This window comes from Cheilinus undulatus, linkage group 3 (assembly GCF_018320785.1).
Source record: "Cheilinus undulatus linkage group 3, ASM1832078v1, whole genome shotgun sequence".
In the NCBI taxonomy this organism is placed as follows: Eukaryota; Metazoa; Chordata; class Actinopteri; order Labriformes; family Labridae; genus Cheilinus; species Cheilinus undulatus.
Genome location: NC_054867.1, coordinates 7,394,198 through 7,407,827, shown reverse-complemented (window position 1 = coordinate 7,407,827; position 13,630 = coordinate 7,394,198).

Genomic DNA, 13,630 nt, shown 5'->3' with positions numbered 1-13,630 from the left:
CATACAGTAGCTAAAGTGTGACAACAACTACATAGATGTCATCTAATAAATGCAATAGATTTGAAGGCTCAGCTTGGGCTTGTTGTGTTTTCTCAGACAAGATTCCTCAGACAGTTTACTGCGCTCAAAGCAGAGAATGAAATGATGTCAAATATCTGCATCAGGGAGCCATGATTCAGAGATATAGAATTATGGACCCTACCTAGTGTAAGAATGTTAACAGAGTCCTGTAAGCAATAAATGAAGTAAAGATATCCTTATTAGATGTCATATACAGTGCCGTGAAAAAGTATTTGCCCCCTCTCTGATTCCTGAACTTGAATGTTTCGGATCATCAAACCCATTTTTATATTTCTCAAAGACAATTATTTATTTATTATTTAATTTTTCAAGGATGGAAATAAAAACCAAATCTATCTGCCCCCTGAACCTAATAACTGTTTGTGCCATCCTTGGCAGCAATAACTGAAATCAAGTGTTTGTGATAACTGGTGATGAGTCTTTTGCATCTCTGTAGAGGAATGTTGTCCCACTCTTCTTTGCAGAATTGTTTTAACTCAGCCATATTAGAGGGGGTTTCAGCATGAGCTGCGCGTATAAGGTCACACCACAGCATCACAATTGGATTTAAGTCCGGACCCTGACTGAGCCACTCCAAAACCTTCATTTTGTTTTTCTTGAGCTATTCAGAGGTGGACTTGCTGGTATGTTTCTGGTCGTTGTCCTGCTGCATAACCCAAGAGTGCTTGAGCTTGAGGTCATGAACAGATGGCCGGACGATCACCTTCAGAATTTTCTGGTAGACAGCAGAATTCATTGTTTCATCAATCACAGCAAGTGGTCCAGGTCCTGAAGCAGCAAAGCAGCCCCAGACCAACACACTGCCACCATCATGTTTGACTGTTGGCATGATGTTCTCTTTTATCGAATGCTGTCATTTTTACTCCAAATGTAACGGGCCGCACACCTTCCAAAATTAAAACTTTTGTCTTGTCAGTCCACAGAATATTTCTCCAAAAGTCTTGGGGGTCTTCCAGATGTTTCTTGGCAAATGTGAGAGGAGCCTTTGTGTTCTTTTTTGTCAGAAGTGGTTTTTGCCTTAGAACTCCATGATGCCGTTTCTGCCCCATGTCTTTCTTATGGTTGAGTCATGAACTCTGACCTTAACTGAGGCCTGTGAGGCCTACAGGTCTTTGGATGTGGTTCTAGGTTCTTTTGTGACCTCCTGTATGAGTCGTTGTTGCACTCTTGAAGTCATTTTGGTTGGCAAACCACCCCTTGGGAAGGTTCACCACTTTTCCAAGTTTTCTCCTTTTGTGGATAATGGCTCTGACTGTGGTTTGCTGGAGTCCCAAAGCCTTGGAAATGTCTTTGTAACCTTTTCTAGACTGATAGATTTCATCACTTTGTTTCTCATTTCTTCTTGAATTTCTTTGGATCGTGGCATGATGCGTTTCTTTCTGAGATCTTGTAGCCTACTTTATTTTGTCTGACAGCTTCTATTCAAGTGATTTCTTGATTCAAGAAATCTGGCAGTAATCAGGCCTAGGTGTGGCCAGTGAAACTGAACTCAGCTTTCCAAAATATGTGGTTAATCACAGTTAATTCATGATTTAACAAGGGGGGCAATTACTTTTTTCCACACAGGGCCAGATAGGTTTGGATTTTTTTCCACCCTTAAGAAATTAAATGATCATTCAAACACTGCATTTTCTATTTACTTGGGTTGTCTTCATGAAATACAAAAATTGGTTTGATGACCTGATATATTGAAGTGAAAAAAAATCAGGAATCAGAAAGGGGGCAAATACTTTTTCACAGCACTGTTTATATATTATTTTTACATAGATGATATCAAATTGTAAAATCCTTTGCTTAATTACAGTCTATGAAAAGGATCTCAATGGTTCATTCATCAATTTTGTTGTTTCTGTTCATTTTGAAAGGACAGGTGAAGAGGGACAGGAAATGAGGGTGGGAGAGCTGACATTGGGAGTCAATCCTGTGACCAGTGTGTGGAGGACATTAGCCTCTGTCTACATTCATTCCCCCCTGAAGTCGTCATTCAAACCTGCCCTTGATCAGCACCACAGAGCAGCACATTAATCCTGAGTAAAAACAGCCTTAAACCTCCTCAGTCTGGTTTACTCAAACAATAATCAGTCCAATAGGCAGCTTAGCCTGTGAGAAACAATGAATGCTATCAAGCAACTTTAAGTTCAGCAAAATCTGTGCCATAAGGAATGACTGCTGTTTTCTACGTAGACGTTATCTTGTTTTCTTTGCCTTCAAGCTGTTAAAATAATGTCTGAATTGAAATACAGACATTTTTAGGAAAAGTCAGGGGCCAGCAACATTGTAACATTTTATCTAGTAAAGTTATACATATTATAAATGTGAAAAGAGTCAAAATGACCTTCATGGACTTTCAAGTATTAAATCCCACTAGACTTATTATAATAACCATGTGAAAGAGAAACATGATAATTACATAGAATAATTCTTTGCACATGTGAAAGAGTCTATAATTACTGGTGGTAAATTACAGCACTGAGTGTCCTTTTGTTTTCTTTTGTTTCCTGGTAAATATCACAGGTCTGGCCTCTGCAAACGTTGCTTGTTTGTGTTTGTGTGTCTGTGGTGTTTCCCCCTAATGAGAACTGGCACATTGGGTGAACGCAGACGCCACAGCCCCATTAGCCCAAACATCTCGCTCAGGGTCAAACAGAACTCGCTCTCCATTTGTAGCTGGAGGCAGATGGTTGTGCCATCCTGGAGCCAGGGCTGGTGACGGTGTGCATGCATGTGTGTACGTACAGATTGTAACTGTGTCATCGTGTGCACTCTCCTGGCCAGCTGGATGTATATTGGTGAGACTTGGCGGGGGTTGCGAGGCAGCCAAGAGGAACATTGCTCATCTGCATCATTTCTCTTCTGCATGTATTTCAGGATGCCTGAAGACACATGGCCTGCAAAGGGAAACTCTCTCTCAACCAGAACAGCTCATGAGGCTGCGTCTCCAGCCTGTGAGGGAGTGTATAGACAGAGCCTGCTCTTCTGTGAAGTATGGTTGAAACATTTAATATGAGTATTTACAAGGAATATTACAATTAAATAGTGCTTAATTGATTTAGTGCAGAATTTGAAGGCCAGGAAACCTCAGTGCTGACAGTAGTTAACAGTCATTGCAGTTTTAGTTAAATCTGTGGATGGCTGCAGAAGATTGTTCTTTGGAATATCCTGCCAAAATTGATCCAAAATAAAATCAGCTGAATAATTTATCATTATCTGTAATTCAGGCTTCCTTCTTGAAGTTTTATGTCTATCGATCAGTATGATACACTGGCCTTTGAAGGTGGTTAAAAACACCAACCTGCCATAGATGGTTGTTTTTTTAATAGACCTGCAACATTACCTGCAGCATTATCTTCAGTGAAGGCCAATCTTCATGCTTCAGCATACCAAGACATTTTTGACAATGATGCTTCCAACTATACGGCAACAGTTCAGGCCCTGTTCTATTCCAACATGACTGTGCCAGGGATGCACATGGTTAAACTGTTAAATTCATCAATCAAATTAGCCGGTGCAAGATTTACGAGTCAGTTAAACTAATTACCTATCATTTTTTATAAACACAGGCTTGAAACCCTGGTCTATAATGCCTTTTTAAGCTGTGATGAACCTCCCACCTAAAGAAGTGATTGTGCCTTCCTGTCTGAGCTTTCCCACAGCACTTCACTGGACGTCAACATGAGAAGCTCAGCGGTAGCTGAGCATGTAGCATGTAGTATGAACAGCATAGCATGCCAGTTTCTTAAGTAATAAATGGAAAAAAAAATGGTTTGTAGGCTGTCGAGGGTTGAACTCACATATAACGACTCAACTGAAATGAAAAGAGGCCACATATCAAAGCCTGATTTTAATCTGCAAAGAGGAATGAAGGCTGGCGGCACTAGCTTTTACTGTTAGAGTATATCAGGCTCACATCACACCCACAAACACAATGATCCTTTGAGGAGTTTGATGGTTTTCTAAGCATTTTCTCCTCTTTAGGCTAGTCGGTTAAACAAAATTTAAAGGAGTGTTTAACCAAATGGGTAAAGAGATGCTTCGGAGCATCCTTTGACTGTACTCCAATGCACAAAGCAAGGACTATACAGTAAAGACAGGTTTGATGAGTTCAGTGAGGACGAACTTGACTGGCCCTGACTTCATCTCCATCAGGCACCTTTGGGATGAACTAGAATGGAGAATGTCTGGTCCAGCATTAGTGCCTGGCATTTTTGATTAATATAGACATTTCAGTGCAAAAAGTCTACACACCTCTAAGCCAGTGATAACGCGTGGCTCTTGACCCACATGTGGCTCTTTTGTGATGATTTGTGGCTCGTTTATGTCTTAATTTGAAATATTATTCCCCAGAAAACCTCATAAATTATCAGTTGTCTGTATATTTCCATTGCCCCTATTTGCTGCTTGATGCTCCTTTTCCCACCTTTTGCCACTGTTTGTAACATTTTTGCTACTTTTTGATAATTTTCGCCCCCTAAAACTCATTTTTGTCGTCTCTTACCCTTTTTTGCCACTTTCTCCCAATATTTTGCCACTTTTAAACCCCCCCGTCATATTATGCCTATTTTTTCACCAATTTTTGGTCATTTTTGCTACCTTTAACTTATTTTTAGTGCCACTTAAACTTTAATTTTGCCACACTTCATCACTTAGATTAGATCTTTTTCAACAATTTGACTCTTTGGTTGAGCAGGCTTGAGTAACACTGCTCTAAGCAATGTAAGCACTTAACGTAAAAATGACAACTGCATCAGGTTGAAAACAGGAAACAAAGCTGAAGGCCAAGATGCTTTGTGAAGGTACAAAAAGGACCCTTTAGATTTTATAATGATAATGGCAGAACAGGCAATAAATCCGTAATGTTAAGATAGTTTCTCTGCTTCAGAATAAAATGCCCCTCAGCCTATAAAGAAACCTGACGTAAACATAGACTTGCCAGTGTTTGATATAGTGTTGTCCTTTTAGAGGGAGTATTATTTGAGAAATAAGGTTGAGCTTGTGTTTATTCCCAGCTATGAGTCCTAAGGTGATGTTGTCGATGATCTGGCCTGTAACCAGACCTGTTTGAGCTTCCTTCTGGCTCTGTTTAAGATGGGTCGTGTTTCGCCTTTGGGTATGGTTGTACCTAATTTGCAGCAATGATTCCAATGTGCCTCTTCAAATCAAATTATGGGGAATGGATAACAAATTTGCAGCAGCCCACGACTGCTCGATCATTACAACCTGATCATGATTAGGTGTTGATTTCAGCCTGGGGGTTCACAGAGGAGTGCAGATGTTCCTACAAATGCCCCAGGTCAGGATACGGCAAAGAGAAGTGTTCATTTCTCTTCTATCTACAGTTTTAATCACATCAAACCAAGTCCAAGTCTTAGAGGAAGTCTGAGAGCCAGAGGGGAGAATATAGACTGATAAAACTGATTTAAGTGCAGAAGGAGTTTTACTTAGAAGAGTAAAAACCATCTTATTTAATCCACATAATCCGCTCTGATAGGTATTGTGACTCACTAAGGATGGTTAATATTTGGGCCTGATTTGGAGTGGTTAGGGATGTGTGGCTGGTTGTGATAGGCGGACCCTCTCAGTTGCCTGTCAAACTTTTGCACACATCATTTACAAAACTGAGTTTTCACATTTATTCAATCCAATTTCCACAAAAATTGGGGCACTGTGTAAAATGTAAATTAAACAGAGAGCAATAATTTGCAGATCTTATAAACCCATATTTTATTCAAAAGAGAACATAGACGACATATCAGATGAATACTAAGACATTTTACCATTTCAGGACAAAATATTTTGAATCAGATGGCTGCAACACATGTCAAAAAAAGTATTACTACAATCTTCTGCAGCTTCTTTAACAATAGTTTGCAAAAGTCTGGGAAGTCTGAGTGGGAAGTTGTAACTAAGAAGTTTTCGGAGGGAAATTATGTCAAATTTCTGGAGGAACACCAGAAATATCAGGGAAAGGTAGACAGAAAAGTCAGCAATATGTATGTGAAATCTACGTTATGGTATCATTTGTAGATGGAGTATTGTGAGTTCATATTAGCCGGTCCTTATGTCAGGGCACCGTCTCAGTCAACCAAGGCTAGGCATACTCACTTGGGTCTTTGTGGCTCAAAGCAGCAGCAGTGAACGTAACTCCAGCCCTCAGAAGATCCATGGAAGAGGGCAGCACTGAACCATCAACAGAGGACCTGTTTTTCTTTCTTCAACTGTTCCAAATAAACAACAATGGTCAGATTTTCTAACCTGATATGCCAGATGGATCCATCTGGGAAAGCTTCAATAGGAAACGTTTGAGAAAAGGAAGAGGCTTTGAAAAATCCTCGGAGTATGATTGGGTGAACGTTCTGTCACATCTCTAAGGGCCAATCAGAGCAACAAAACACGTGACGTAGCAGCTATTGAGGTGCGCGTGCACAGCTACCAAGGAATAATGCGAAACACGGCAGCTATAGACATGTAAGTACTCGACTTTTGTCATTTTTGAAAAGAAAACAACTCACTGCTGTTCTTTGGTCTTCATTTGATGAAGAATTGTTGTCAAGTTCTGATAAAACTGTAGCTTAAGCAGCATCCACGCTAAGCTCCTCCGCCATAATTGCACCGGCCTCTTGCTGCTACTTGTTTACGTCTCAACTCTGCTGCACCTGAAAGTACTGCCCCTCGCTGCTGATTGGTCCTGTCAGGGACTCAGATGGGAGCTTAACGAGATGGATTTGCCAGTGAAAAACAAGGAAATTGGTTTATCCATCTGCTTTGCAAGGTTACAGATTTTGTGATTATAAATTAAAAGCATTCACAGTTAACGATTAGACTCATTTGAAATGCTGGGTTGTAACATGGTTTTTAATTTTAAAACAGACCTCTAGTTAGCTACTTGTCATAATGATTTATTGGCATTTTATGTGGAGGCTGTTGTAAGCTACTTTGTTGAGGGAGGTCTGGCTGCAGACTTCAGCTCTCAGACACCACTTTTGCAGACCACTACTGTGACACCCCACTGCTCTGGCTACGTAGCTACAACAGATATGTAAATGTAAGCCAATGTAGCTACATGGCACATGTTAGCTAATTCAGCTTTAGCAAATGTAATTAAAGTCAACGTAGCTACATTAGCACATGCACTAGCAGCTTTAGAAAATTAAATGCATTAGCATGAACAAAAATCATCAGCAAACATAGCATCAGAGAGTAGCTAACGTAGCTTAGTTTGCTTTAGCTTTGGTAGTTGCGTTGTGTTTTCATGGGGGGGCAAGTGTTTTTTTCTGTATGCACACTGTTTAGTCGGCTATAAAAGGGTTTTTTTGTTTTATTTTGTTTTGTTTTTTCAGTTTTTCAGGTCTTGTTTCTAACTTCTCACCTAAACCTCACTCTAACCTTTACCCTAACCTTAAGACTGGAAATTTAATCTGATTTCATAGTTAACATTTTTGCATGTATTTCCATCCTGACAGTGGAGGTGTCTGAGAGAGGCGGTCTGCAGCCAGACTCTCTGGTTGAGTTATGGTTGCTAATGGGCTAACAGTAAGCTATTGTTCATAGCTTGTTCACGTGTTAAATACAGCATGCATGGAGTAACTGAAAAAAGATGTAAGGAACAACTGAGCACACTGTAAAACTCAAATTTAGTTGCCAACAATGGCAGAGCAGAAACTAACCTGGTTCGTCTTATTGCAGGAACAGTTTTCCATGTTTAGAGCTGCTTCTGATGCCAGGATACAATTCTTCTAAACTGTTTTTATGATTTTGGTGATATTTCCTTTAATAAGAAAAACAGAACTAGTTAAAACAGATCTAATGGATGCTAGTAAGAAGAAATCCACTTTGATAGCCTAGCAACTATAAATACTGATGAGAAGTGCTCTGAAACTGAGGTTGTAGGTCACCAGTGCAAAAAATACCCTCTTATGGACACAGGCCTTCCTGTGATTGAACAGTACTTATATAAATATATCAGAAATTACATTAAATAGAGAAGAAAATGTAGAAGAGTTGCATTTGTAGTTCATTTAGTCAGACAGGAAATGCCAGAGGAGACCTCTATCAAGTCATATAAAAATAGTCTGGCTCAATGTTCTTCTGTGGAATATCTCCTATATCTACAAATTTAGACTGAAGTAAAACAGCTGTTTTTAGAGGGGAAAAATCTATCAGTAAAGTCCACTACCATCATGAAGGCAGCTAATCTTTGTCTAATGGACAGCTTCCTCTAAAACTGTGTTTTATTTCATCTTAGGAACATATATCAGGTTGGACTATAGTATTTTTAGAGGAAACTGATTACATACATTAATAGAAATTAATCTCTCAGAGAGGGTCCTTGAGAACCCCCTCTGGGTTACATACAGACAGAACATTGTTGAGTTAAATGCAGTGAAACCTGGTCCCAGTGCTCCTTGTCTTTATAAGCCCAGGAGGAATGGAGAGGTTGAAAGAATACGACAAATTGAAACATTACAATCTCCAAAGTGAAACTGAGATAACTCTCACTTACTTCTGAGTTTTATTCCAAAGGCAGCAATGTATAAACTTAATGCACCACCATGTCTGTGTGCTCCGACTACCACTGGCCTTTTTACAGTCCGCTCCGGGCAGCAGGCAGAAGTCGATTCCCTGCAGACTGGTAGTGCTGTGCTCTCCTCATGTGTCAGAGCTGCCCTGCACAGAAGCCTGGTCCCTGCTGAGAGATCAACAGCTGAACATCACAAACTCCCTCCTTACAGCACACACCACAGAGACACAAGTCGTTTAAGGCAGGTTAGACGCTGCTGGTGAGGACGAATGCAGGCCAAGGCGTTATAAGTCATAAACAGATAAACTCTTACTGATATTTGTCATTTGTGCCTCATAGTGGCCCAAAGGGAACGTTGAATCACCAAAGTCAGTAAAATGTATCTTCTCTGTACCGTAGTGTTGGTCTGAGAGGTAGATGTGGTCATTTTTTATTCAAAGGAAAAAAGCAGATCCTTGTGTTAGAAGTAGTTCTAGGAAGTAGTTGTTGCTGTTTAAATTCTTAAACAGGAGCTTCCTGCTGTGCAGACCTTTGTAGCTTCTTTATAATTGTTCAGTTTAGATCCAGCACCCGCTCGTGGATGTGCATGTCTGATTTTGATTTTCTACTCCTCCTGGCCAGCCGACCCATTCCAGGCCAAACACATATAGAAATTAGGAACCTCCTTATGTGTGGAGCGGGGCTGGCATTGCATGAGTGGTAAATCTTATAAAATGCTATTCTCCATGGAAATAGACAAATATTTGGCACCCATGCAAAGCATGCAATGGAACATTAGGGCCTCTCCCTCTCAACTTCATCTTCAACTTTGCTGTCCCCTGAGAGAACTTTACTTCACAGCCAGGTAAAACCTCAAAAAGTAGAAACCCAAATCACACTCAGGCAGATTGCTGAAACGCATAAATACATCAAAAGGATGACTGAAAGTAAAACCGTCCTTAAAACCACCAGTCGAGAAAACTAAAATGCTTGACACTGGATCATTTGTAAGATTTAGTTGTGTAATAGCTGGAGTGATAAGAGAACTTTCATCCTGTTGGATTTGACGCTTGGTAATCTGAGGTCGTTTTCACACCTGAAAGTCCAGGGAACCCAGTTTGGTTTGCGGCTCAAATTACAACATTGTTGCACTTTCCTGTGGTTCTGGTCACGTTGCACTTGGTCAGACGAACCAAACCACCAGGACAACAGCAAGCAGTTAAACGTTTGTGGAGCTGTCGTCTCAAACAAAGAGCAGTGAAGAAGAAAAGGAGAACAAAACCTGAAATCCACCTCCACTGGTCTTTTCCTTTTTTAGCATCATAAACAGTGAAACAACGCCAAATTAATGCTGTCTTGGGATTTTTGCTTTTGCCTTCAGACATTATGAGCAGCCAGTGAGGCAGCGAGCTGTCGTACTTAACATGAGAGGAAGGAATCAGTACTGAAGTAACCTTGTACAGCCGATGGATTGGCCAGACTCCATGTCTGTCATCAGGCAAATCCATCTTGCAAAGCTCTCGTCTAAAACGTTTGTGACAACTCAGACACTGTTTGGACCAATCAACGTCATTTGAGGAGAACAAGGTGGTAGTTAGGGGCGGGTTTAGTTGTACCGTGAGCTGACAGCAACTTCCATGTGACTCGGGGTTAGATCAGTGGAGTGGAGCAACAGTTTAATTACAAGTGGACCACATTTCCTTGTACCAGTGGTTCTCAACCTTGGGGTGTGAGACACTGCGAGGGGGTCCCCAGATTCCCTAAAAAATTTATTATTTTTAAATATAATATTTTCTAAATTCCACTGTTGCCACTTTTCACCAATTTTAACACATTTTTGCCATTTAACACCTATTTTTGTCTATTTTAAACCCTTACCACCACATTTTTCTGCCTGCTTTGCCACTTCTTAACCAATTCTTGCCACTTAAGCCTAATGTTGCCTCTGTTGATCTATTATTGCCACTATTAACCCCTTTAATACCACTTTTAACACCCAATTTTTCCATTTCACCCACATTTCACTGCCTGATATGACCATTTTTGCTAGTTTGACCAATTTCTGCCAATATTTGCCTATTTTCTATTTCTCAGTTAACACTTAATGCCAATTTATATAATTTTTCAATTCAATTCAATTGTTTCACCAAATTTCCATACATTTCTGCCAATTTAAAGTCTTTTCAGCCACCTTTGAACTCCCATTTATCACTTTTTATGCCCATTTTTTCCACTTTAACCCATTTAGATTTTTTTTTCCATTTTTATACCATTGTTGCCACTTCTAACCCATTTCTGCTACTTTTAAAAATTCTATTTCACCACTTTTTCCACTTTTTTGCCATTATTAACCCACTCTAGCTAATTTTAACACATTTCAATTCTTTTTCTCCACAAAGGGATTTACATTTATAAGAAGGCTATTTAGCCAATATTAGCTGGGCTGTTTTGGAGAGGCAGTCTGTTGTTGAACTGAAAGTCAAAATGACCTGACAATGGTTGAGTCAAAGTTACCTGACAAGGTCTGCTCAAACCAGGTACCATAAAAGCCATTTCAATCAGAAGTGTGCCCTGTAGAGGTGATTCTGAATCAGCCTGAACCATGAGAGAGGATGTTTGCACGGACAAGAGGAGCATGTGCAGCACTAATCATCAACTGGCGGCCTGGGGGCCATGTCAGGCCACCCAAAGCTTCCTGTCCGGCCCCTGAAAGATCATTGAATTCAGAAAAAAAGGAAAAGAAGATGTTGTGGTTTGAAGAGTATCATTTGGCTTTAAATGTCTGCAGCTGTTAAATCCACCCCCAAAACAATTAAGATTGAAATCGTTTTAGAATGGCTTAACATTTTATCTGTTTTTACAGAAATTTATTGTCATAATTATGTCATGCTTCAAAAGGGGTTAAGGTTGGCAGAAGTGCTGCAAATATGACCAGATAAAGTGGTGAAAAGGAGTTAGAGAGTAGCAAAAATGGGTGATAAGTGGCACAAAGGGACAAAAAAAACGGCAGAAAAAGTTGTGAAAAGAGGTTCAAATGTGGCAAATATTGGTAATAGAGGAAAAAAGCGGGCAACAAGTATCAAACATTTGTTACAAATGACAAAAAATAGTTAAAAAAAATAATGAAAAGTGGTTATAAAGTGGCAAAATAGAAGAAATGTGTCAAAAATTGATGAGTGGCACAAAGGGGATAAAACATGCAGGAAAAGTGGTTCAAACAGGGTTAAAATCTTGCAAAAATTGGGTTAAATAGGCAAAGGGGTTAAAAGCGTCAAAAATGGGTTAATACTGGTGCTAAATCACAATGGTGAAGGGCCCATTCTCTGTGATTTTCAGGGGCCCAGAGCTGTCTCCTTGTGGCCTGCTGCGTTATAGATAATAGTTATAGATCTCACTGGTAATGACTAAAAATGTCCTGCCTTTTGAAAGAAAATACAAATACTACTACAATAATACTTCAATCAGACCAAAATATTAATTTCATTTTTGTGTATTTAAAGGCTGGCCCCCAGAGTCTCTGTCGAGACTAAATCTGGCCCTTGTACTTGAATGTACTTGATGACCCCTGGTATACAGCAACGAGGACCTCTTTATAGAATAAACATAATTTGTTCACACGGTTAAATGTGAATCTGTTTGAATAATGATCAAGATTTGATGAGTCTGACCTCGCTGTGAAATTAGTGACCTTTGATACCACAATCAGCAGAGTTACCGTGGCAACACTATCAGCCTGTACAAAGGGGCTTGTGATCTAGAGCCTGCATATCATTATGCAGATGTCCTTTTCACATCCCAGATAAAAAGAGAACATAATTGGCTTTGAAGGAAGATGGTTCGATTTCCATCAATCTGCTTGTGACCTGTGGGGATTGAACACATTATGTGTGAATACTAAACCTAAAGAAAATCTATAATTTCCTACCAATATAGACTAGTGGTGGACAAACTCTTTGTCTCTCGTTGTTTTTCCTCGTCTTTGTTCTCACTCTTTTTGGCTACGTAATCAGGGTGCTGGTTTGTATTTAGCATTTCTCTCTGTCAACTTTATAACCATTTAATACTTCTTTGTTGGGACCTTAAGCTCCCCTCTTATAAAACTCAGAGACAAATACTTTTGCTTCTGCACGCCCTTGAACATAACTGATCTTGTTGTCTTTTATAACAACGTCATTTTGTCTTTGTATCCCTCAGCAAATATCTCCATAACAGCAACAGAGCTTTAAGACAAACACATAAATGCTTACAAAGAGCAAGTATTATTCTCCATGAGGCGTTACAACACAAGATTACAAGCCACAGAGACGTGAGCCGGCGCGGAGCCTCTTACTGCCGCGTGGCCCATAAAACACACATCTGTCCCTAATGACGACTGCACCGCCCTAATCAAGTGCTCATAAATGGAGCCTGAAACATCACCCTCAGAGCTGTCAAAGCATATTCAGTTCACGCACTGTGTGTGCTGACTCTGTATAATGTAAAACAGTTTGCCTTGTTTACCTTTGTAGAGAGTCAGCTGATCGTGTGAGAGCATGGCAGCTGTGGTATTTGATTCCCACCATGTCACAAGGTTAGGGGATGTCATTTTGTTATACAGCTGGTTTACCTGCACTTACATACCAATATATGGAGCATGGAAAATCAAACCAATAAGGAGCTCGTTTCTGAACTTCTTGTTGCCAGGACGCCTACCTCAGCCAATCAGAAACAAGCACACTTTCTGACACTGTAATGGCTTCTGTAGAACTTCAGAGTTGCAAGATTGCAAGTCATACTGTCTGTCATTTAAATGAGTGTCTGGAAGTTGTTGCGTGCACTTTATTCAAGTGAGACGTGACAGGGAGTCACACATTTAAAAATATTTCCCCACGAGAAGCCCGCTTTTGAAACCACTCCTGGAAAATGGATGTTGGTGGCTGTTCAACCGCAAATAGCTGTGGAGAGAAAACAAAAATATATATGATTCTGGGTTGCAGGGATATTTCTGTTGTATTTTCCACTTTTATTTGCATTGAGTGATCACTACTGTCAAAATGGGTCAACTCAAATTTC